At 46.3% G+C, this 12,895-nt stretch overlaps 1 pseudogene; it reads left to right on the plus strand.

Annotated features, from left to right (window-relative positions):
- Nucleotides 1-4,680: 4,680 nt before the first annotated feature.
- Nucleotides 4,681-5,268, plus strand: LOC103108657 (dr1-associated corepressor-like; annotated as a pseudogene).
- The last annotated feature ends 7,627 nt before the right edge of the window (nucleotides 5,269-12,895 follow it).

Genomic DNA, 12,895 nt, shown 5'->3' on the forward strand with positions numbered 1-12,895 from the left:
GGAGGAGAGGAGAGGAGAGGAGAGGAGAGGAGAGGAGAGGAGAGGAGAGGAGAGAAGAAGAGGAGAGAAGGAGGAGAGGAGAGGAGAGGAGAGGAGAGGAGAGGAGAGGAGAGGAGAGGAGAGGAGAGGAGAGAAGGAGAGGAGAGGAGAGGAGAGGAGAGGAGAGGAGAGGAGAGGAGAGGAGAGGAGAGGAGAGGAGAGAAGGAGAGGAGAGGAGAGGAGAGGAGAGGAGAGGAGAGGAGAGGAGAGGAGAGGAGAGGAGAGGAGAGGAGAGGAGAGAAGGAGAGGAGAGGAGAGGAGAGGAGAGAAGGAGAGGAGAGGAGAGGAGAGGAGAGGAGAGGAGAGGAGAGGAGAGGAGAGGAGAGGAGAGGAGAGGAGAGGAGAGGAGAGGAGGAACGAGAGAATGGCAAACCCCAGAAGAAGTTGGTACAAATGATGTGGGGGTCAAACATGGGAATTATAAACACATCACTCTAGTCACCTCCTGGAGCACTGGTCTTGAGTCTCCTTAGTCAGTGATAAACAGCCTCAAGATTTTATGGTGTCCTTTTGACATTTCATAGTGAGCACAGTAATCTCCTTTGACTACAGATCACAAGAGGCCCATGTTGCTTCCGTGTCCTCCCACAATTGTACCTCTAGATCAATGTAGGCTCCCACACAGCTTCTCTGGGAGCTCCTAGCACTCATCCCACGGGCCTCTGTCACCTACAATCCCCACCCCAGACCTGACCCACCAGAATACTCACACACTTGTCATCTTAGCAGTGTTGAGACATTCCCCGTGAGCCCTAGAAATTCCCAGACTTACCCTCCTGCCAGGAGAAAGGATGATAGTAAGCAGGTTCCTTGCTTCTCCCATAATCCCTTGGGGGGATGTATCAGGACCGCAAACTTCCCAGGAGTCCTCTGTCCGCAAGGAGCCTCAGGTTCTTACAGGTAATTGGGGTAAAGATTGAATTTTGTGACAGGATTGAAATTTTTAGTTAATGGCTTGAATATATATATACACATATATATACATATATATATATTTTTTTTTAACTGAGCACTGCTCAGCTCTGGCTTATGGTGGTGCAGGGGATTGAACCTGGGACCTTGGAACCTCAGGCATGGGAGTCTGTTTGCATAACCATGATGCTATCTACCCCTGCCCGCTTGAGTGTTTTCTGTTAGTAAGATATTGATGCAAGAAATGCCATGTTTTTTTCAATTTCTTTGAGTAGTGACTCATAATTTTCAGTATACAAGTCTTTCACTTCTTTGGTTAGGTTTATTCCTAGATATTTTATTGTTTTTGTTGCTATAGAAAAAGGAACTGATTTCTGGATTTCAATTTCTTCTAACTTAGTGTTTGCATAGAGGAATGCCACTGACTTTTGAATGTTAATTTTATAGCCTGACACATTACTGTATTGCCTGATGATTTCCAAAAGCTTCTTGCTGGATTCCTTAGGTTTTTCCATGTATACTATCATGTCATCTGCAAATAAGGAGAGTTTGACTTCTTCTCTTCCAATATGTATGCCTTTAATTCCTTGCTCCTGCCTGATTGCTATGGCAAGAACTTCCAACACTATGTTGAATAGTAATGGTGATAGTGGGCAGCCCTGTCTAGTACCTGATCTGAGGGGAAATGCTTCCAGTTTTTCACCATTGAGTATGATGTTGGCTGTAGGTTTGCTATATATAGACTCCACTATCTTCAGGAATTTTCCATCTATTCCTATTTTTTGTAGTGTTTTGATCATAAAGGGATGTTGTATTTTGTCAAAGGCTTTCTCTGCATCTATTGATATGACCATGTGGTTTTTGGTCTTGCTTTTGTTGATGTGGTGGATCACATTGATTGATTTACGTATATTATTCAAAGAAATTGAAAAAGACACAAAGAAGTGGAAAGATATTCCATGTTCATGGGTCGGAAGAATTAACATCATCAAAATGAATATATTACCCAGAGCCATCTACAAATTTAATGCTATCCCCATCAAGATCCCAAGCACATTTTTTAGGAGAATAGAAAAAATGCTACAAATGTTTATCTGGAACCAGAAAAGACCTAGAATTGCCAAAACAATCTTGAGAAAAAAAGAACAGAACCGGAGGCATCACACTGCCAGATCTCAAACTGTATTATAGGGCCATTGTCATCAAAACTGCTTGGTACTGGAATATGAACAGACACACTGACCAGTGGAATAGAATTGAGAGCCCAGAAATGAGGCCCCACACGTATGGACATCTAATCTTTGACAAAGGGGCCCAGACCATTATATGGGGGAAGCAGAGTCTCTTCAACAAATGGTGTTGGAAACAATGGGTTGAAACATGCAGAAGAATGAAACTGAATCACTGTATTTCACCAAATACAAAAGTAAATTCCAAGTGGATCAAGGACTTGGATCTTAGACCAGAAACTATCAGATACTTAGAGGAAAATATTGGCAGAACTTTTTTCCGCATAAATTTTAAAGACATTTTCAATGAAACGAATCCAATTACAAAGAAGACTAAGGCAAGTATAAACCTATGGGACTACATCAAATTAAAAAGCTTCTTCACAGCAAAAGAAACCACTACCCAAATCAAGAGACCCCTCACAGAATGGGAGAAGATCTTTGCATGCCATACATCAGATAAGAGTTTAATAACCAACATATATAAAGAGCTTGCCAGACTCAACAACAAGACAACAAATAACCCCTTCCAAAAATGGGGGGAGGACATGGACAGAATATTCACCACAGAAGAGATCCAAAAGGCCGAGAAACACATGAAAAAATGCTCCAAGTCTCTGATTGTCAGAGAAATGCAAATCAAGACAACAAGGAGATATCACTTCACTCCTGTGAGAATGTCACACATCAGAAAAGGTAACAGCAGCAAATGCTGGAGAGGGTGTGGGGTCAAAGGAACCCTCCTGCACTGCTGGTGGGAATGTCAATTGGTGCAACCTCTGTGGAGAACAGTCTGGAGAACTCTCAGAAGGCTAGAAATGGACCTACCCTATGACCCTGCAATTCCCCTCCTGGGGCTAGATCCTAAGGAACCCAACACACCCATCCAAAAAGATCAGTGTACACATATGTTCTTGGCAGCACAATTTGTGATAGCCAAAACCTGGAAGCAACCCAGGTGTCCAACAACAGATGAGTGGCTGAGCAAGTTGTGGTCTATATACACAATGGAATACTACTCAGCTGTAAAAAATGGTGACTTCACCGTTTTCAGCCGATCTTGGATGGACCTTGAAAAAATCATGTTGAGTGAAATAAGTCAGGAACAGAAGGATGAATACGGGATGATCTCACTCTCAGGCCGAAGTTGAGAAACAAGATCAGAAAAGAAAACACAAGTCGAACCTGAAATGGAATTGGAGTATTACACCAAAGTAAAAGACTCTGGGGTGGGTGGGTGGGTGGGTGGGGAGAATACAGGTCCATGAAAAATGATGAATGAAATAGTGGGGGTTGTATTGCTAAATGGGAATCTGGGGAATGTTATGCATGTAAAAAAAAAAAAAAAAAAAGAAGTAGAAACGCAAAGCAGAAATTGACTGAGTTTGGAGTATGGCACCAAAGTAAGAAAGCAGAAGTACACTAGAGTTTGCAGTGAGTACCTCCCTAACACTTCCTCTCCACTTTTCCAAGCTTTGGGTCCATGATTGCTCAACAATTTGTTTGGCTTTGTATGTTAACTCTCTTTTCAGTCACCAGGTTCCAGATGCCATCAGGATGCTGGCCAGGCTTCCCTGGACTGAAGACCCCACCAATATGTCCTGGAGCTCAGCTTCCCCAGAGACCCACCCTACTAGGGACAGAGAGAGGCAGACTGGGAGTATGGACCGACCAGTCAACGCCCATGTTCAGCGGGGAAGCAATTACAGAAGCCAGACCTTCTACCTTCTGCATCCCACAATGACCCTGGGTCCATGCTCCCAGAGGGATGGAGAATGGGAAAGATATCGGGGGAGGGGGTGGGATATGGAGATTGGGCGGCGGGAATTGTGTGGAGCTGTAAAAAAAAAAAAATGCCATGTTGGTAACACATAGGGCAGCATTCGATGTGGGATAAAAACTGAGTGGTGTGGATAGAAAACATAATAGTCATGCAAAGAGACTAAGGCCTGAGTTAAAAGAGAGTTAAACTGAGTGGTGTGGATAGAAAACATAATAGTCATGCAAAGAGACTAAGGCCTGAGTTAAAAGAGAGTTAAACTGAGTGGTGTGGATAGATAACATAATAGTCATGCAAAGAGACTAAGGCCTGAGTTAAAAGAGAGTTAAACTGAGTGGTGTGGATAGAAAACATAATAGTCATGCAAAGAGACTAAGGCCTGAGTTAAAAGAGAGTTAAACTGAGTGGTGTGGATAGATAACATAATAGTCATGCAAAGAGACTAAGGCCTGAGTTAAAAGAGAGTTAAACTGAGTGGTGTGGATAGATAACATAATAGTCATGCAAAGAGACTAAGGCCTGAGTTAAAAGAGAGTTAAACTGAGTGGTGTGGATAGATAACATAATAGTCATGCAAAGAGACTGTAAGGCCTGAGGTGGGGCACTGATTCTGGGACAACGCATTATAAGACTCAGTCAGCAGGTCCTCAGTCAGCAGAGTCATTAGACTGCGTGCAGCTGCCACTTGAGCTGGGCTCACGGTGGTGAGGGAAAGCAGAGATGCCAAGGAAGAAATACAGCACGCAGTTCCCGCCAGCAAGAATCAAGAAGATTATGCAGGCTGATGAGGAGATTGGGAGGATGTCGAAGGCCGTGCCCGTCATCATCTCCCGGATGCTTGAGCTCTTCCTGAAGTCTCTGCTGAACACAGCCAGCCAGGTGACCCGGTCCAGGAAGGCCAGGACCATGACCATCTCTCACCTCAAGCACTGCTTCGAGCAGGAGAAGCAGTTTGAATTCCTGAGGGACCTGGTGGCCTTGGCCCCTGACACCCGGGGACCTCTGGGGGAAAGGCATAGAGACAAGAGTGTCTTCGGGGGTCGGAAGCCAGGGAGAGGTGGCTGGAAGAATGTCTACCTGGGAAGCCAAGGCAAGGACAAGGAGCTGCTGGAGACAGCCTCTCAGAAGGAGGCTGAATCTGAGGATACAGACGCACAAGCTTACGAGATGCACCAGGTGCCACCCCAGGTGTCCTTCCAGAGCACCCAACACCCTTCTTACCCTTCACCTCAGCTTGACTCTGCCTTGGTCCCCAGCACCTATGGGCCCCTCAGCACCAAGGTAGAGGATGAAGATTATGACTCCTAGCACAGTTGAGGCCTTACCACCATTTTGTTGGTTTTTCTTGTTCTGGAGTTAGAAGACATGGTACAATTGCTCTTAATTTTTCTTTTATAAAGGTCTGGAGTAGGGCACCAAAGTAAAAACCCTGGGGTGAGGGTGGATATTCGGCTTCCTGGGGCAGTGGGGGGAGGGGCTGGGGTAGGGGGGTGGGATGGGACACAGTCTTTTGGTGGTGGGAATGGTGTTTATGTATACTCCTATTAATTTGTAGTCATATAAATTTCTATTCAATTAATATGAGAGGGGGAAAAATTGATTGTATGTCTCAAACTTTTTAAAGCACAGACTGAGTCTTTTTTTTTTTTTTTTCTTTTTTTGCCAGAGCACTGCTCAGCTCTGGCTTATGGCGGTGTGGGGGATTGAACCTGGGACTTGACAGCCTCTGGCATGAAAAGTCTCTTTGCATAACAACTATGCTATACCCCCACCCCAGACTGAGTCTTTTTAATACATAGGCTGAGTCTTTGATATGTGGACTCTCAAAAGCCTAGACCAGGGAGAACAGAAGCAACCGGTGGTACAGCTATATACAAATAATATCAAAGAAAATAAATTATGGTGATGTTGGGTATTATACAGCAAATCCTAACAAAGGGATCTTTCAAAGTTAACCCAATTACCAAACAGTGTGATTGTAACAATGACTGTCTGTTGTTTTCTTGAACCCTAAGACAGCAGGAGCCTCACATTTCCACTATAGAGCCTATATTCCCCCAATCCTGGAACCTTAGGGTGGGGCTCACTTTCCTGCCTGCTTCTCTTAATTCATACCAAATAATATTGCATCCACCGATCCCAACCTAATCAACGCAACAAGTGCCACCTCAGCAAGCTTCACTTCAGACTGTGTCCAGAGACTTCAGGTGTGGAATGACAACCCTTCAGCTTCATTACTCGGGTGAGACCTTTCCTTTCATAGTATTGTCTAATTCCATTCCAGGTGGTCCACTTCCTAACAAAGTCCCCAAACCTATATAGACCAGGTCCTGTGAGATAGAGCATATGTTCGCATGTATCCATAAGCTAGGGCAAAATATATACCTGAAAGCAAAAGTACACAATAGTCTGCAGTGAGTACCCCCCCCCCCACTTCATCTGCACTAGTCAAGCCTTTAGTTTGATTGTTCAATAATTTCTTTGGCTTTGTATGTTAACTCTCTTTGCAGTCACTAGGTTCCAGGTGCCAGCAGGATGCCGACCAGACTTCCCTGGACGGACGACCCCACCAATGTGTCCTGGAGCTCCACTTCTCCAGAGCCCTGCCCCTCTAGGGAAAGAGAGAGGCAGGCTGGGAGTATGGACCGACCAGTCAACGCCCATGTTCAGCAGGGAAGCAATTACAGAAGCCAGACCTTCCACCTTCTGCATCCCACAATGACCCTGGGTCCATACTCCCAGCGGGATAAAGAATAGGAAAGCTATCGGGAGGGGATGGGATACGGAGATCTGGTGGTGGGAACTGTGTGGAATTGTATCCCTCCTGTCCTATGATTTTGTTAATGTCTCCTTTTCTTAATTAATTATTTTTAAAAAAGGACTAAAGGTGAGGGTGGCACCGTCAACAAGGCTCTGCCTCTTTCCCCCGCTTGCTTAGACCAGAGGGTGTTGGCCCAGTCAGGAGACTGAGACTCCAGCAGAGTCTGCCTGTCTTGGAAGACAGGGTTGTAAACCTCCAGGCCTCCATGGAATGAGACAAGGTCGGAGCTGAGGAAGGAACACATTCCCTGCGTCGTGTCACAGCTCCTGCCAATACCCCCGTTTCAATGGGCTCGAGAACTCCAGCTATGCCTCCGCGTGTGGAGGTGGTCCCAGGACCTGGGTGAACTTCAGATCCCGTGCCGACCTTCACGACCAGGTCCAGTGCCGACTCCCAGGTGCGGTGACCAGCAGTTCAAGAAGTGGCAGGAGTTCCTACAGGGCTCACCTGCAGCTGTTTTGTCCCTGTTTGGAGTGCCTGATGCATCCCACCTGGAACCTCCCTCCCCCAGGTCCTGCCTTAACACAGGCAGAAAGAGAGGGGAGGGGTCCCAGAGCATTGCCCTCAGCACACCCTTGTGACCAGTGCCTGGAAGGAGCCGGAGACGCCCTGGTGTGAGCTTCACTCTGTCTGCAGGGGCCTGCCTGGACCAGCGCCCTTCCTGCCCAGGGGGGACCTGGTCTCCATGGAGGATGACGTTCCTTCACTTGTTCTGCTCACAATCTTCTCAGTTCTTGTCTCCTAGGGCTTGTATCTGATGAATAAATTCTCTTTCCATTTATTGTGTGTGTGTGTAAGAGAGAGAGAGAGAGAGTTTTCCCTGGGGAGGGTGGCGGGACCAGGAATGGGAACTGTCATGGTCAGTGTTCGGGGTCATTGAGAACACACGTCCCCATATTTGGGTGAATACAGTAATGACTACACAGCCCCTCCCAACTCTCTTTTTTCTTTTTTGTCTCCAGGGTTATCTCTGGGGCTCAGCACTCCACTAAGAACCCGTGGATCCTGGAAGTCATTTTTTCCTTTTAGTTATTTATTTTATTCAATAGGACAGAGAGAAATTGAGAGCAGGGAAAGAGAGAGAAAGACAAATACCTGGAGACCTGCTTCACCACTTGTGAAGCATCTCCCCTACTGGTGGGGAGCTGGGGGCTTGACCCTGGGTCCTTGCAAGAGTCCTTTTGCTTAGTACTGTGTGTGCTTAACCAGGACCACCACCACCCACTCCAGCCCCCCCCCCCATCTCATTGTACTGTTTGCTGCTTATAATTTTCCTGTGTTTCTTGTAGGGTTGGGGGCTTAGAGCTTATTAAATTCCCATTCTGTTATGTTGCTGAGTTTGGGAAATAAAATTAAGATGGTTGGATTCTGGCACAGCCTATAGCTCTCTGCTTTGTGAGTACAAAGTCTATGGCGTTACTAGCACAGAGACACTTCTCTACGGAGCTGAGGTATCTGCTAGAAGCAAGCACTGCCGGCCTGGTCCGAGCATCGCTGTGTGACAGACACCTTGCTCTGAGCCCTCTGGGCTTCTAGGCATGTGTAAATATGTAGGAACTGGCAGAAAACAACTTGCAGACTTGAATGCACCCAGCTTTTGTCAGTGAGAATCCTGGTGCTCCAGGCCACATCAAATTTGACAACAGGTTGTGGTCCGGGAGGTGGTGCAGTGGATAAAGCATTGGATTCTCAACCGTGAGGTCCTGAGTTCGATCCCAGGCAGCACATGTACCAGAGTGATGTCTGGTTCTTTCTCTCCTCCTATCTTTCACATGAATAAATAAATAAATTCTTTTTAAAAAATTGACAGCAGGATCTGAATTGACCAAGGAGGTGCCTCCCTGCCCTTGGCTGCGTGGAAGTGTCCCTGGACACACACTCAGCCTGGGCAGTCAGCTGTTGCTCTGTGAGAAACTCTAGGTTTCCAGGTAAACTGTGGTCAAGAGCCACAAGGACATTAAAAATGAAGAAGCTGGGAGTTGGGCGGTAGCGCAGTGGGTTAAGCGCACGTGGCGCAAAGCGCAGGGACCGGCATAAGGATCCCGGTTCGAGCCCTCGGCTCCCCTGCAGGGGAGTCGCTTCACGGGCGGTGAAGCAGGTCTGCAGGTGTCTGTCTTTCTCTCCCCCTCTCTGTCTTCCCCATCTCTCTCCATTTGTCTCTGTCCTATCCAACAACGAACAACATCAACAATGTTAATAATAATAACCACAAGGAGGCTACAACAACAAGGGCAACAAAAGGGGGGAAAATGGCCTCCAGGAGCGGTGGATTCATGGTGCAGGCACCGAGCCCAGCAATAACCCTGGAGGGGAAAAAAAAAAAAAAAAAAAAACGAGGAAAAAAAAATGAAGAAGCTGCAGAGAAGCAAGTAACAACTCCTCTTCCTTCCTTCCTCCCTTCCTTTCCCTCCCTCCCTCGCTACTCAGCTCTGGTTTATGGGGGGGGGGGGGGGTTTGAACCTGGGAGCCTCATGCATGAGAGTCTCTTTGCATAGCCATTATGCTATCTACTCCTGCCCCTGTTCTTTCCTTTGTCTTCCTTCCTTCCTCCCTTCCTCTTTCTGTTTTCCTTCGCTCTTCCTCCTGCTTCTCTTTTCCCTCCTATAGCTCTTTCCTCTCCTCCACCTCCCTTTCCTCATCCCTCATCCTCTCCTCCTCTACCTCCCCTTCCACAATCCTTTCCCTCTTCCCCTCACTCCTCCTCCTCGTCCCTTTCCCCCTCCCCGTCTCCTTCAGGAGCTGACACAGTCAGAGGGGAACAGGAGGAGCCTGAGGTCTAGGCCCTGCATATTTATTCCCAAGTAGCTCCTTTGGATAAGGAGGTTGTCCTGCTGGAAAAATGCCCCAAGGGCGTCCTCTTGTGGCAACCTCGGGGGCTCATGGGGAAGACAGCAAGCCGCCGCTCCCGGGGCCACTGCCAGCGCCCGCCCCTGAAAAGCAGGGTGATTTCACTGAGCAGAGCTGGGCATCCAGAGAGGATCCTAAGGGTGCCCTCCCATGAGGGTGAAGGTCTCAGCACCCAGCCAGCTGTCGTCTCTGCATGTGCTTCACTGGGGCCCTGCCTGAGCTCCCGGGCCTCAGGGAAGATGCCCCAGTGCTGAGAGATGAGCTGCCACGCCATCTCTGTGGACATTTCTGAATGAATGAAGAGTCCCACTCGATCTGAATGAAACGGAACACTGACAAGGCCATGGCATCCCACAAAAAATTAAAAGAAAGTAAAATAAACTACCATATATCAAGCGTGTTCTATTTTCCACATAGCACATATAAGAATTCTTTAAGAAGAAAGTAAACTAAGATGGGATGACCTCACTCCCAGGCAGAAGTTGAAAATCAAGATCAGAAGAGAAAACGTAAGTAGAACCTGAACTGGAGTTGGTGTATTGCACCAAAATAGAAGACTCTGGGGCGGGGGGCTGGGGTGGGGGGGGGTTCAGATCCTGGAACATGAAGGCAGAGGAGCTAGTGGGGGTTGTATTGTTATGTGGAAAAACGAGAAATGTTATGCATGTACAAAGTACTGTATTTACTGTCGACTGTAAAACATTAATCTCCCAATAAAGAAATAAAAAAAAAAGAAAGTAAACTGAGAGCAGGAGCAGATAGAATAATGGTTATGCAAAGAAACTCTCCTGCCTGAGGCTCCAAAGCCCCAAATTCAATCCCTCAAACCACCATAAGCCAGAGCTGAGTAGTGCTCTAGTTAAGAGAGAGAGAGAGAGAGAGAAACTGAACTAAGTTTTCAGTTTTATTTTAAAATATATCCTTATTAGTGATTTACTAGTGATTTATAAGATCATAAGGTCACAACTATATAGTCCCAAACTGCAGCCACCTCCATAGCTCTGTGCCTGTGCCAAGTCACCCCCTCCAATACCAACTCCCAAAGATGAACACTATAGTTTTCAAAAACTTAGATACAGTTTAGGTATCTTTTTAAAAAATATATACTTATTTATTTTCCCTTTTCTTGCCCTTGTTGTAATTACTATTGTTGTTGTTATTGATGTTGTTGTTGTTGGATAGGACAGAGAGAAATGGAGAGAAGAGGGGAAGACAGAGAGAGGGAGAGAAAGACAGACACCTGCAGACCTGCTTCACCGCCTGTGAAGCGACTCCCCTGCAGGTGGGGAGCTGGGGGCTTGAATGGGGATCCTTATGCTGGTCCTTGTGCTTTGCACCACTTGCGCTTAACCCGCTGCATGCCACCCGACTCCCAGGTACCTTTTTTAAAAACAAATTTATTTATTTCAATATTTTTTTATTATTTTTAAATTTTCTTTATTGGGGAATTAATGTTTTACATTCAACAATAAATACAATAGTTTGTATATGCATAACATTCCCCAGTTTCCCATTTAACAATACAACCCCCACTATGTCATTTATCATCCTTCATGGACCTGTATTCTCCCCACCCACCCACTCCCACCCCAGAGTCTTTTACTTTGGTGCAATATGCCAATTACACTTCAGGTTCTACTTGTGTTTTCATTTCCGATCTTGTTTTTCAACTTCTGCCTGAGAGTGAGATCATCCCATATTCATCCTTCTGTTTCTGACTTATTTCACTCAACATATTTGTTTATTTTTATTGTTGTTGTTATTGATGCTGTTGTTGGATAGGACAGAGAGAAATGGAGAGAGGAGGGGAAGATAGAGAGGGGGAGAGAAAGATAGACACCTGCAGACCTGCTTCACTGCTTGTGAAGTGACTCCCCTACAGGTGGGGAGCTGGGGGCTCGAACCGGGAACCTTACTACGGTCTTTGTGCTTTGCACCATGTGGGCTTAACCTGCTGCACTACCGCCCGACTCCCTATTTGTTTCAATTTTTTATGTTGCACATATCAGCTGAAACCATCTGTTATCTGTCTTTCAGTGACTGCAGGTCATTTGGTAACAGATAGAAATTATAGCAATAAGAGCACACACACACACACACACACACACACACACACACACACACACTAAAACTCCTAGACTTTACCTCTCCTCCACATTTTATTTTAAATGCAAAGACAAGGGAGATAGCATCATCTTGTGTAAAGACATCTGAGACTCCTGGGTTTCAATTCAATACTAGCCACTCTCATAGGCTAGGCCTGAAAAGTGCTCCAATGAAAGAAGAAGAAAAGAAAAAATATATATATATATTATTAATTAAATCATTAATATTACACTGTAGAAAGATGAGGCTTCATCTCCACTCTACAGGTGAAAGAGGAGGATAACAGAGGCTAGCTACGAATGACTCTGATACAAAAGAGGACAGTGGAAACCAAACTGTCTGCATCAGAAACCCTTGTCCATGACCTTGCCTAACACACTGTTGGCCAAAGTGCCACAGTGTGTGAACTTTGAAATGGACTCATAGTGGGTGAGTCTGACAGCTGTCAGCTTTCATGCTTTGATGAGAAACATTTCACTGTGGTCACCTGGGTTGAATCTGAGGGCATGTTCCAAGCAGAATGTGCCTGACACGGAGGGACAGAAAGATACCTAAAAGAACCATATGGGAATTGCTCAACAAATTGTTTGGCTTCATATGTTAACTCTGTTTTCAATCACCAGGTTCCAGATGCCACCAGGATGCTGGCTAGGCTTCCCTGGATTGAAGACCCCACCAATGTGTCCTGGAGCTCAGCTTCCCAAGAGTCACACCCTACTAGGGAAAGAGAGAGGCAGACTGGGGGTATGGACCGACCAGTCAACGCCCATGTTCAGCAGGGAAGCAATTACAGAAGCCAGACCTTCTACCTTCTGCATCCCTCAACGACCCTGGGTCCATGCTCCCAGAGGGATAGAGAATGGGAAAGCTATCAGGGGAGGGGGTGGGTTATGGGGATTGGGTGTTGGGAATTGTGTGGAGTTGTACCCCTCCTACCTTATGCTTTTGTTCACTAATCCTTTCTTAAATAAAAAATTTAAAAAAAAAAAAAAGAACCATATGGGAGTCAGGTGGTGGCGCAGCGGGTTAAATATACGTGGCACAAAGCACAAGGACCAGAGTAAGGATCCCGGTTCGAGCCCGCGGCTCCCCACCTGCAGGGGAGCCGCTTCACAGGCGGTGAAGCAGGTCTGCAGGTGTCTGTCTTTCTCCCCGCCCCCG

This window comes from Erinaceus europaeus, chromosome 5 (genome assembly GCF_950295315.1).
Source record: "Erinaceus europaeus chromosome 5, mEriEur2.1, whole genome shotgun sequence".
NCBI lineage: Eukaryota > Metazoa > Chordata > Mammalia > Eulipotyphla > Erinaceidae > Erinaceus > Erinaceus europaeus.